We start from the raw sequence: 14,427 nt of genomic DNA on the forward strand, positions 1-14,427 counted from the left end.
GAGTATGGGTCACCATACTTGGCCACATGTCACGTCACTTTTCACTTTGACATGGCGGCGGCAACAATACTACAGCGAGAATAAAAGTTACTCCTTCTTTCTTTGCGTGAACATTTGGGTGGCGTTATGCAAATCTTCCCACATAGTGATGTAGATATGTGGGGGCGTGTTAGAACGAGCCGTTTTAGGTAGGCGTGGTTGACTCTTAACTTTTATAAAGAATATCTCTTTGGATTTGAGACTTTAGTCTTTGCAACTTTACAGATCTTCTTTATGCACCAAGAGCTTGTAACACTCCAAAGAGAAAGGAAAACTTGAAATCGCATCATATGACCCCTTTAACTGCTTTTGGACGGATGCATGCAACACCCGCTGAGTGGCATTAAACAGCTTGAAAGATCAAAGACCATTTTTAATACAACTTTTTTGGGTGAACTAACCCTTTAAAAAGGTAGTGTATTTTCGATGTCACTGCTAAAAGTAGATCAAACATGAAGAAATATTTAAAAAAATGTAACAACCCAAAAAACAACTGTGATCCAAACATGTCTAAACATGTCTACTTACAGGTAGGCCTAAAAAACAGTACATAGCTGAGTTTAAGGGGGGAAGGGAAGCGAGCGCTCACACAAACATTCACATATCAACACACACAGAGGCTTGCATTCAGCCGTGAGGCTCAGGGCCTTTTAGACCTAATGAGGTCTAATCACAGTCTTCGGCATTTCTCAAAACAATATTCCTTCACTTGCTTGCTCTCTCTCTCTCTCTCTCTCTCTCTCTCTCTCTCTCTGAGTTGCTAAACTAGAGCTGTTTGTCTCCACAGCTACTTAACAGATTGACTTAAGTATGAGAATGAGCACTGAGTTGCTACACAAACATGTGAGGGGTGGGGTGAGGGGATTCAGAGATAACACGCATAGAACACATACTGACACAAGAAGGGGAATGTGAGGAACTTTGTGTGTGTCAACAGAGTTATAATGTCTGCTAACATTAGAAGCTATAGGTGCAAAAGAGTAAATGTACTGTATGTCAAGTTCCCAAAACATAATTTTATACAATAGCAGAATTATATACTTGTAAAACTTTGTGCACTGTATTTAACTATTGGGAGGCATTTTATGACACTGTCCGTCCTGTCATTTAGTTACCCTTTTAAAAGCTAGATGGTGGGGCTATTGTGTTGCAACAGGCATCTGAGATCAGATTCATGCTCACACACACTTCCACTACCTCATTCACAATGTGAGCCCCCTCTCCCTGTTCTCCCCATTGTGTCACACAACACACGCAGACCAACTCCCCTCAGCTCAACTCCTTCAGCTTCATCCTGAGATGGTAAACAAGCCAAGATAGGGGTAGATCAATGGGGGTGGGGGGAGAAATTGCCACTGATTTATTTCATAACTCAAGGGTAACTAACACCTGTCCTTGACCCTGTTCTGAACTTTACTTCTACTTGCCTTACACATCAGGGAATGTTCATATGAGTCTTGCAACAAGATGATATTGTTTGCACTCTTTTAATGCAGTGTAAGGGGCCATTCACGCAGAATGCAATTTTACATTACACTGCGCTGCTTTTCCATAGTTTTTTTCCCGACTTCTCTTTTGCTAGTTTAATGACGGGAAAAACGGTCTGCGCAGCCGGTGCATGGTCTAAAAAGGTTGTCCCTATTCTCTTAATGAGTAATGGGTGTGTTTTGGGCATAACGTGCAATAAACCAATCAGAGTCTCATCTCCCATTCCCTTTAAGAGCCAGTTGCGCTTGCGCCATGGCGGATTCGCTATTTACATGGCGGAATTTGCAAAGATTTGTCTCCAGAGAGGAAACGGATCTGTTTGTGCGCGAGCAAATAGGTAGCCTAATTCTGGTACATGCAATGACTATCCATTATGACATGCAGGCATTTTTATATTTATGTAGCCTACACAATAATAATCTTTTACATTGTAATCCTTTAATTTTTCATATTTGGCATGTATGTGTGCTGCTACGTGTCTCTTGTGTGTGTAATAAGCAGAGTGTATGCGCGTTGTGGACCCGCCTAGGCGCATATTACTAACGTGCTGTTTAAATAACAAAAAAATACGGCACCATTGACTTTAGACCAGGTTTTAGTTGGTCAATGGTGCAGTCTGTTTCAGTTGCCTCAAAATAGCAACGCGCCAACAATGCGCCTGAACACACCTCGTTTTCAGACCAGCATGCCCATGGGCGCCCAAATGGGTGCAAATGCATTTGCTATTTAAACAATGTGGCGCAGGATGTAAAAATGATAACTGCGTCGGGCCGAAACTAGCAAAAAACACTTGCGTCGTACCTGGCGCCGCATTGCGCCGGGTGTATGATAGGGCCCAGCATTTTAAAAATGTGACGAAGTCACATCTCCAGACTTTTCTAGATGTTTCTTTTCAACCCATTCCTGTTTAATACCTAAATTGAGATCCTTGTTGTTTTTGTGCCAAATAAATGCTGCTTTTAATGTATATATATATATATATATATATATATATATATAAAAACTAATTCATACAGTATATTTAAATTAGCTACTTTATGTTAGTAGCTTGTGTAAAACATTTCACTTGCAGTTTAACTGCTTTTAATTATGAGTAACTTGGGAAGTTTCAAAGCAGCTTCCCAAACACTGCTAGCCACTAAATGTCTTCAGTGAAATGTATGCTGACAGGTGGCAGGTGAATCTAGACCGTCATATTGCATGTCCAAACAACTAGCAGCTGACCACACAAAGACAAACAGACAGTACAAAATGTGCCCTCACAAACCACAGACTCTCGCTCAGCTTGAAATGTGTAACAATGTTCCTCTTTTGGGTTTTGCTACCGTTATTGCATATAAAACTCTATTTAGTTTTGTCACATAATTTGTTGTCCCGTGATCAGACTGGCCTCTTTATTTGTTCCTATTAGCACATAATGACTAAGATTAGGCCTATCAGTTAGATAACAACAATCCCAAACACTCGGCTATGTTCTGCGATAAATGTGGTATATCAGCTCGAGCCTTCTGCTTGGTTCAACTCCCCTGCTAACATGCTAATAGACAATGATACCAATTAAATATACCTTCTTACAGCATTACAGCATAATAATTTAACAAACGTATAGGGATGCATGATATATTGGTATCATATTAGTCAATATTACAGCAAATTTTCTCTACATTTATCAATATCTAGATAATGTTTAATTTAGACCATTTATTGATTATTGGTCAGAACATAAAAAATTATTTTTTGTCTTATCAGCCTGAATTGTAATATCATGCATCCCTCCAAATACCACTCAGCGCAATTATGTATCTCAGTGAACTGGAAGTACGTCATACTTGGGTTGTTTTGAGCATGTATTTCTTTAGTAACACTCTTTGTAATCCTTGTTTGTCATGTTTATCAGTCAAAAATATGGCAGCCATGCAAAGTACCAGACCTGTTTCTCATTTGCACAAACCTAGAAAATGTCACAAAGAGGGTCATACAGAGTGCAAGGCATGTGTCACAACCACAGCAATAGATCAAGCCTTCAAAAACAACACAATTTTCAAAAATAGACATACACACTGCCCACTGTTACAGACACCTACAAGTAAGCTTGTCTTGATTCATTCACAATGAAGGGTCCCGTGCCTTCCACTGCAGATAGTTTCCTGTTGTTAATGCATTAAAATCTGCACATTTTCTACAGTCAACATCTCTGTTTACTAGAACGGTCAATTGGCTTTATTAAATTGAATGCATTAGCTAATCAAGTTAGGTAAATTAGGTAAACATCCAATGGGAAGAAAAACAAGAATGACACTGAAATAGAACTTCTCTCAAAAAGTCTGACTCCCTCATGATGAAATACCTCAATCAAAAGTAGATGTACCATGAAGGCATGTTTTGTTAGTATGGTGGTTTTTAAGTGCAGAAAAACTTTTTTTTTTGGCAGATGGGAGCTACTTGGGATATGATTCCAGGAATGCCTAAACAGGGGCAATAAAGGGGGGTAGCTAAGGATGCAGGAGAATCAGCGGTTTAATGTGGGTCAACTCCTTTTGTCTCCCAGACATCACCGAAAACAAACAGTTCTCCGTTTTCCTAGAAATTTCTGGGACATATCCAACCATATGGTTCACACCACCTTTTTCAAGCCCCCTTTCCATCTTCTACATGCTTCTGTCTCACTCTCTCTTTTTTTCAGTTAGCAATGTTCTTTTTTACACAGGACACAAACACATTCTAGGATTCTGGAGGTGTGTATCCTCTCAGCCAATCACGGTGTGCTCATGCTGTGCATCTCAACCAATAACAAAGCAGTGGGGGGTGGAGCCAGTGTCTATGAGCGACATTGCTACTTGTTTATCACTGTACCCCTTCTCTTTCTTTTATCATCTCCCTCTCTCTTTATCATTCTCCCACTCTCCCTCTACTGATTTATTATTCTAATGAAGCAGAGGTCAGGATCTGGCATAAATAGACTCCCATATCGGAAGGTATTCAGAACCCCACCGCCCCCACTTACACATACTGATGACAGTTATTAAGTAAGCTGGTTGGGGAGTGGGGCTGGCCCATAACTCCAACTGAAAGCACTATCTGTACTGAACAGAAACAATAACACCTGGCCATTAGCTCTACTGATGGAGTCAAAACACACACTCAGTGTTAATTTTAACGGTAACTTTTAAAGGTTTATTTTAACAGATAGAGACAGAATATCAACCAAAAAATCCAGAAAAAGCACAAAGGTTAGAAATTGATTTGCATTTCAGTGAGTGAAATAAGTATTTGTATCCCCTACCAACCAGCAAGAATTCTGGCTCCCACAGATTGGTTATGCGCCCGCCCGGAACACAGATTAGTCCTGCCACTTTAAGAAGTTACTCCTAATGTCAGCTTGTTAGGTGTATAAGACACCTGTCCACACAATCTGTATCTTCCATTCCAACCTCTCCCACCACCATGGGCAAGAACAAAGAGCTGTCAAAGGATGTCAGAGACAAGATTGTAGATCTGCACAAGGCTTGAATGGGCTACAAGACCATCAGCAAGAAGCTTGGTGAGGAGGAGACAACTGTCGGTGCGATTATCCGGAAATGGAAGAAATACAAAATAACCATCAACCGGCCTCGGTCTGGAGCTCCGTGCAAGATCTCGCTGCACCAAGTACATGTTTTGCTTGGGGATCAAATACTTATTTCACTCACTGAAATGCAAATACATTTCTAACCTTTATACAATGTGTTTTTTTCTGGATTTTTTTGGTTGATATTCTGTCTCTTAAATAAACCTACCATAACAATTACAGGCCCTTCATTTCTTTGTAAGTGGGGAAACTTACAAAATCAGCAGGGGATCAAATAAATATTTTCCCCACTATAAGAGATGGGTTGCCAGGGACAACAGTCAGTTTTTCAGTTTAGCAGTCATTATATAAATATATTTGACCAGAGAATGCTGCATTTGAAAACTTGATCACAATTACGTATTCAGCAGCTAAATGGAAAAAAGTTGGAAATAAAATATTAATAAAATCAACTTTTTTATAGAAATCCATTGGTCTAAATTTGAATTTACACTGTAATCATTTTATAATGTTTTTTATTAAATGTATTATGTTTATTGTAATAATATTGCTAACCATCACTGTGATTATTTGATGAAAACCCGTAATACTGTGAAATATTACAGTTAAAGTTAAGTTTTCTATTTTAATGAATCTTTTGTAACATTATAATGTCTTTACTGTCACTTTTGATCAATTTAATGCATCCTTGCATCCTTTGTTAATTTCTTCCCCCCCAAAAAACAAAACAAACATTTGAACAGTAGTGTATGGATACAGAACATAATTCAATTTTTTTTAACTACATATCCATACACCAGAGAAAAACCCAAGCTGGCTTTGATGGTGGGCCTAACTGTGAGAAGTTTTTAAATAGTTACTTATGTAACATCAAATTCAAACCTACAGATATTTGTAAACCAAATGGTTTTATTTCAAATAAAGGGGGAAAACAATTAGTGTTTAATTAATATTTAGTTTTACAATAGTTTTGACATGCCACAATTTAAACCATGTCACAAAGCTTGTGTATTTGTTGTAAGGTCATTCTAGGCATCAAGATCATTCTAGTTCAAGCTCTAAAACAAGAACATTATAACATGTGCATCTAAAATTGACCCACACACATGATCCAATGAGTTCACATAAGGTTATGATCAAGTTATGTAGTCTATGATCGTCAGAAGCAAGCTAACAGTCTTGGCTGCATATCATATTGCAACATATTCAACTAGGGCCATTGCATGACACAATCCAAAGCTGACAAATTTATCAGCCAAGCCATTTGCACACATTTGGCTCCTAGCAGGCTCTTGTGTCTTTACACTGATTTATATAAAGAGCTAATTTATGTGTTTTCTCAAATAACTGGAAAAAATGTGTGGAAAAAAGATTCCTTTTTGAAATAAAAATAACATTGCAATATCTTTTAGCAACAGCTACTAACTAAAAACAATACACATAAGGCCCACTGTGTGGCTTTGGGTTTGATATTAACCTTCAGTTGTTAAATAAATACTGTATAAAAAAATAATGTCACATGAATATCTTAAGACTGTCAAGACAGCTGACCACACTGCCCACGTCCAGACAGAGAAGACGGCGGCAGGTGACACTGCTGTGGAAACCTCAACTAAAAATACAAGCATATCCAGACATACCAATAAAAATGTCAGGACTTCTGTCTTCAAAGGGGTTGTGTCTGCCTGAAAAACACAAAACAATACAAGCACACACACAGACATAGACACACTAACAAGCAAACCAGACTGCCATTCGTGAGAGAGACGAATATTGCACGATTGTTTTGTTATACTCTTCCCTAAATGTGTGCAACGTGTTATCGAATGACTCAGCACCAGCTCTGGCACACGTGTTGCTAAATCGGGTTAGAGGCGGGTCACCGATTCAAACCTGTCCTAAGAGCCATCCGCTTGGCAGAGCAATCAAGCCATACCTCGCCAAGCACAGCATTCAAAATGCCATATCAGGTTTTTTTTTGTATGCTTGAACTGGTGCAGGCCTGTCAGTTGTTTACTTCTGTGGCTCAGATAGATTGCTGTGAAGATAAGGAAATACAGATGAGAGTGTGACACTTTGATTATGTTGATTAGCTTGGGAAAAGCTCTGTGATCTTTCTACAATCAAACGTTTGTCAAAACAAAACATGAACATACAAAAAAAATTCACTGTCTATACCAGGGGTGTCAAAATCAGGTCCTGGAGGGCCAGTGTCCTGCAGAGTTTAGCTCCAACCCTAATTAAACACACTTGAATCACTAATCAAGGTCTTCAGGATTATTAGAAACGTCTAGGCAGGTGTTTAGGAGCTGGACAGTGGCCCTCCAGGAGCAGAGTTTGACATGTGGCCTATGCCAACACCTACGATTCTCTAAATCAATGTAAACACCACAGTAAAAACAAATGCACTACTTAACTCATTTAATAAAATAATAATAATAACAATAAATTAATATGTATTTATCTTATTAAATTATTAATATTAAAAAGTGAATAAAATAATTATATAAATTATTGACAAATTAAATGTGCTTCTTAAAATATATAGATATAAAAAGTAAAAATCGAATAAATATTTAAATGAATAAATATTAATATTAACTTACTTTAATAAATTATGAATATTATGAATATTATGAATATGTATATATATATTAATTAATATTAATATATTAATTAATACAATTCTAAATTAAATTACATATAAAAAAACTAAATTGAGTCTAAAAGTATTTTTAATCTTGTTATTTATACCACAGAAGATTAATTTAGTTGCAACAGACATAACAGAAAGATTGGTATCATTAAATTTTTAAGTATGAGCTTTGTACCAAAGTAACAGCACTATGTGTGTTTGATCAGAGAGGCGGAAAATGCCAAGGGTCTAGAGGGAGACATAAACATGGCTAACATTCAGCTTACGAAATTGATAGCCCTGTTTTCTGTTCTTCCTTTCACTCCTCACTCTCCCTATCTCTCTCTAGATGTGACTCATCTCTCACTCCTTTTATTCAACTTCTAAACATTCCACCTCTCAAAGTTTACTTATGAATGAGTTTGTCTTTTCATCTTTGTTGACTTCATTTTTCTAATTTTTCAACTTCTCACTGCCTCAGACATCACAGTGATCTGTTGCTTGCAGACATGCCAAGCTGTTTGGGTTCCAATTTATGTACACTTTGTACCAGTAAAAGGCTAAGAGTGATATAACCATCAAAGAAAGCTTTCCAAGCTTTCCACAGGTTCCATCAGAAGACCTGCTGAGATGCTTAAACAGTGCATCAAATCACAACAAAGAAGAAGATGCTACTTGCAAGGATGAATGACGTGAATTGACTCTATAAGCATGCAAGGCCTGTTCCACTGTTGCATTAACTGGAGATTCATACCAATCCCAATGCACAATGTAAACACTGAAATGTAATCTCGGCATTCCTCAAGAGGCACGCTCTTTCGCCCATGTTGGCCAAGTATTGTGCGTCATGCTTCTGTCAAACTTTAGAACATAGTGTTAATGCAAAATGTGGCTTCACAATGGCTGCAGCAAATAGTTTCTGCCAACCCAGTGGAAAATGACGCACATATATAGGGGGGCTTTATTAAAATGAAGAGGATTTTCCATCCTACACCTGCCATTGTCTTTTTCTGTAGTTTTCCAATGAAAATAAAATTACACAGGAAACGAAAATGGCTTCCATAAAGCTCAAATACTGGGATCAAAGCAGATGTTACTTTAGAATAACAAAAAGTGATGCTATGGAGAGAATGCACATGGACAGTGTGATGCAATAAAGGTTAATGGTCAGTTTGAATATTTTTAGGTTTTGACTCAAAGTATCCCGCACAGTCACCAGACCATCCAATCTCCAAACAGATTTCTTCTTCTACTTCGCCTGACAACTCAGTCTATTTCTGTTCTCTATTTCACATCCCTCGAATTTCCGTTTTTTTTTTTTTTTACCTATGACATTCTTATGCTCTATAACAACACACACACACACAAAATAATACCACTTCCTCTTTGGGTCTGGTTACACGTGGGTTCTGTGGCACATGTGGCTGTGGCTCACGTTGCATCTTTTTATTTGCAAAAATACAGCATCTAAAATCAACTTATCCCCCCTACTTCTGGTGCCCCGGATGTGGCCATAATCGAAGATGGAAACTTCTCAAGGTGGTTTGTGATCATCTGACACAAGTGTGATATATCAAAATGTCAGTCTCCAACTTCAAGGTTACACCAAAAAGGATTTATGTCTGAAGAATGAAAGCAGATGTTTATTTCAATAAACTGAATCAGTTTCTCTCATAGAAACACAAAGAACACTTTAAATGTGAAAGATTCATTGAGAAGCATTGAGATGTCAGAGGTGCTTACATCTATAAAAACTAAATGACAGCTGCCTGGGTTTAACATGCACTTCACAGAACATAGGAAATCTTCATTTGTGGTTTTATGGATAGATGGCTATCATGGTAAAGTACTTCTCACAACAATAAAAAAGTGTCCAGAACCTGTCCATGATGTGCTTGATGAAAATGTTAAACATTGGTTTTCTCTTCCAAACACATGAACAGTTGCGAAAGCTCTCATTAAGCCCTTTATAGAGTATAAACACACACACACACACACACACACAAACACAAATATCTATGAGCTCCATATTTAACATTTACAGCATTTCAATCTTCTATACTTATACTATACTTATGACACACTGACATACATGTTCACTTATTTAGCCCACGGGGATAAAGTTTGGCTGGATAGCACAGACCTTGCTGATAGATGTAACTAAATCATCCAGCAATTCAAAATTAGCTGTGTATTCGAAATAAATTGCATCTGCAAGCATAGTAAATTATAATTCAGTAGATGTTTTACCAATAGCCAATCCTTGTTTGGAGGGATCTTAAAAGAATTAAGTTGATATTTTTTTCTCGCCTTTGACATCACAGTTCAGTATGTGTGATGTAATTTTCCTGCATGTAATGGGTCTGCTAGCTGAGCAACTGCTATTTGGATATAATGGTATTGTAGACATTAATTTAGCAATCTAATCCTATTTGTTTTCTTGACACAAGGAGTAAAGAAATAAAACAATTCTGCAAGCATTTATCTCATCTTTCAGGTCAAGTGGTGGAAATTTCCACTGTATCAAGCTTAAGGCAGTCAAATTAGTAAGTGGTTTTATTATGAGGTAATGGCACCCTCTGGTGTTCGTAATTTTACACTATGGGAAAAACTTGGTTTTGTGGTAACTCACCAAATCACCACAGTATTGTCAGTGTCCAGTTGCCAAACACAGCTTTTATATAACATTCATGACGTGATTTCAATGCCATTTTGAGTAAAAGTCAACACTGCTGCACACATTTGACGTAATCTAAAAAAATAGGTCTCCTCCCTGACCACTGGGGCTTGATCTGCTATGTCGATTCCAAAACTAACTATAACATGTAAAAGTTTGAAATTTTTCCCAAAACAAATCCATGTGCACAGCTTTACATGCATTCATTCATATTAATCAACAACAGATGGGCTGTAATCTGATCCTTGTACACAGCATAACATCCAACACTCTAAAAAATTGTGCTCACTTGCCTTGTCCTCATCTTTCACATTCGTAATTCTGCCAACAGCAGATTCTGTATTTCATCTGCACTGCTTTCCTCATCCTACTTATTTCATAAGGTGTTTGTGCAGATCAACAGAAGTGGCATTGACAGCACCCTCATAAAAGCATTAACAAAGCTCAACACTCCCAGACCGAACCAGCAGGGGAGAGAAAATGTCACATACGCACACCATCTTAGAAGCCAAAGTGCTAACTGTGTGGTGTTATGTTGTGTACTGAGTATTTGGGGGAGTGTATGTCTTTCATTCCATTTTCCATCCAAAGACTTGTTTTTTTGGAACAAGGCCATTTTTCACAACCAAATAGGCGTCATTCCTCTAGGGCAGTACTATTCCTCAATTCCTAGAGTTGAGAGAGGTTTCTAAGGATTTCACCCTCCCCTCAGAGGAGTTACCACAAACAAGTCCCCCTCCCCAATCGTGGGGTTGTTGTGCGGCAGAACTCCATGCTGTCATGTTAGCCCCCTTCCTTAAATGGGGAGAAAACACACTCTGCAGATTGTTTTCCACTCATATTCTTTCTCTAAGGTGAAGTATAAATAAAGTGTCTATTTATCCTTTTATTTTCTACTCGCTTAACCCTCTATTGCACAATGCTGCCTTAGGGTGACAAACCCATTTTCATCAGTCTGCAATCACATTTTCATCTTCAGTGCATACAAAATGGCAATAAATTTGTTAATAATGAAGAGAAGACTTATAATAAAAGGCTGTTTTGGTCACACTACATCCTGATGGCTATGTTTTGGCTTTTTAGGCATAGTATACTGTTAAGGGGAAATAATTTCCATGTGAAAAAACTATTTTCTTAAAAGAAACCTGAAAAAAAAAAAGAATCTTGAGCACCAAATCACCATATTAAAATGATTTCTGAAGGATCATGTGATACTGAAGACTGGAGTAATGACTCCTGAAAATGTAGCTTTGCCATCACAGGAAAAATTACATGTAAAAATAGAATTTTTTTTTTTTTTTAATTTTAATATTTCACAATATTGCCTTATTACTGTATTTTTGATCAAATAAGATCAAGACTTCTTTCAAAAATGTAGCTCACCAAATTTGAAATTGTTAAAATTATTTTATTAATGAGGCCTATTTTATGCAAGAATGAAATATTTTAACATTGCTTTAATGCATGCAATAGCGGATTAAATAATTTTGCATTAGAAAATAACCACCACTAAGACTGCAGACATGTAGACTTAACATTACTAGCACCCAGCTCACTAAACCGGTGCCAAGTACCCTGGTGACACCCAGCTTCCATACACATAACAAACACACACACACACATGCGCGCATACACACACAAACACACATCCAATCCACATGACCCTCACAAGGCCCAAAGCTAATTTAAGACCTAAGGGAAGGAATCATTTTCAAAGCCTGGGTGGGCAACAAATACACTCCTCTAAGGCTTTCTGTAACATGTCTTACTGTCTCTATAATGAACATTTTCAGCACTGTACTGCAACATTATTCCAGGAAGCCTGGCGTCTTGAAGGCTCATATTTAGGGTCAAACACCTTTGCTTGGACCGAAAATGCCCTTATAATAATCAAAATAAGTAATATGGGAACATAAATATAAATATTATTCATCAAATCATCTTTGTGTATATAATTTGCAAAGTTAAGTACTTTGAATATTTAATTCACAGACAACTAGCGCCATCTGCAAATGAGAATATGACACTATGAGCCATAACGAACAAAATACGGGCCTTAGGAAATATGGGCATCTTATATCATTTTTAAAACTCCTTTCAGACCAGTGGACTGACACTGACCTAGATCTGTCTCTCTATCCACAGCTTCTCAGGGCTTATCACTGCAGAAACATGCATTAGTGCACACACACACACACACACACACACACACACACAAACACACACATAAACACGCTCACAATGAACAATGCCCATTCTGGTGCAACTCATTCAGGTGTGATGCACAACCAGAGGACACATCCTGTAAGTGTGGTATCAAGCAAGTGGGCTGCACCAACCACAATGACAAAACAATGCAGTATTATATCAGTAATCATTTTTTTCTTGGATTACTGCTTTCTGAGGTCACATCCTAAATGTGTGTCTACGCCTGCCAGCATCTGTGTGGTGTGGTGTGGTGTGGATCAAAAGGTCAATTTTATTTTGTTTTCTCTACTGCTGTGACCTCATTTGTCATGGCCCCTTGAATCCCATAATTCCGGATATTAGAGCAGACGGCTTACCACTGATACAGTAAGCAGAAAGGGTTAAAAGGTCAACACAAAACAAGGGAGGAACATCCTAGCATCTAACAACACAAAACAAAACCTATTTATGCAAAGAGAGGGCTTTGTATAAATAGCATAGGAAATGATTACATATATATATATATATATATATATGATCTAAAACTATTTGTAAACGTGTCTTGTGTCTTTGCATATTTTTAGTAATGTGACATTTTGGGTTAATTAATCCCACATTTGGTAATTTGTTAATTACCAAAGTTGCTGATCCAAAAAAATAACACTAACAAAGCAATCTGCAACAAGTACATGTTAATATTCTGACATCTAAAGCTTCGTCTCTGACTCTGATTCTCAACACTTTAGGATCATAGGAAAATAATGGCCAATCACATTCAATGTACAGACATGGGCCAAATGGATTTAGATGTTCTGGTAAACCTTTAAACAGCATCTGTGACTAAGGAGAGCCCCTGATTCTCTCTGATTCCTCCAGTGAACTCTGTGACACAAAAAGCCTCAAATACTGTAATAAATGACCCAGTCCCCTAGCTTCCTCAACCCAGGCAGAGCTATTTTAAGATGTGGCGTACATGCAATCCTGTATAAACAAATACATGCTTGTGTAAACAACAAACATAATAACTGCTACACTTCACCTCATCATATCTTGTCTATCTGCAGTCTCAAAATATTCTTCTTACATTTTCTTTCAGTCTTCACTTATAAGCTTCTGGCATATATACTATTAGTATGGTTTGAAATTGAATGAAAATAACATGGGATCACAGGAGAACATCATTAATGGCAGAGCCAAAACCAAAAATCCCACTTATTTATTACTTGCAAATTGCCTTTTAAGAATAAATGGCCCTTCAAGGGTTCCCGTAGTTTCTGACCAATTTTAATTACTTTTCCATGATTTTCCAGTTGTATGAGATGAATGGATTAGGATTTAAAAAAACAAAAAAGCATTTTATAGAATATCCCACTAGCAACAAGTAACTATCCAGGCAAAAATACTTAAAACTGAGTATAAATAGAAAAAATAGATTGACTATCAAAAGTTCCAATACAATTTAAGCCTGGAAATCACACTTCACAGTTCCATGGGAACTCTGTGTTTAAAAAAAATCACTGCTATGTCTTTTGAAGCAAAATTGAACTGAAGCTAAATAATTATAATTAAATAATATGAAAAAAAAATGTATATGAAATATTCTATTCTTCTAGTTAAAGGCACAATATGTAAGATTTTTTTATTAAAATATCCAAAAACCACTAGAACAGTTTTATATATTTTGCTGACTTGTGTACTTACATTATCCCAAATGTTTCGAAGAATGTTTAAATCCAGAGAAATAAGCAATTTTAACTAGTGACACGGACCGTGTCCATAGTGTCATTGTGTCGCCTGCCAATGACGTCATAACCCCTCAATTTCCGGTTTTGT

General features: G+C 37.3%; 1 protein-coding gene across 1 annotated transcript in view; it reads right to left on the minus strand.

Annotated features, from left to right (window-relative positions):
* LOC107726620 (sestrin-1-like) overlaps window positions 1–14,427 on the minus strand; it is a 50,189-nt gene that overhangs the window by 33,851 nt on the left and 1,911 nt on the right. The gene's annotated exons all lie outside the window — the stretch shown is intronic.

The sequence above is a fragment of the Sinocyclocheilus rhinocerous genome, unplaced genomic scaffold, assembly GCF_001515625.1.
Source record: "Sinocyclocheilus rhinocerous isolate Xijiao unplaced genomic scaffold, SAMN03320098_v1.1 scaffold1538, whole genome shotgun sequence".
Classification (NCBI taxonomy): domain Eukaryota; kingdom Metazoa; phylum Chordata; class Actinopteri; order Cypriniformes; family Cyprinidae; genus Sinocyclocheilus; species Sinocyclocheilus rhinocerous.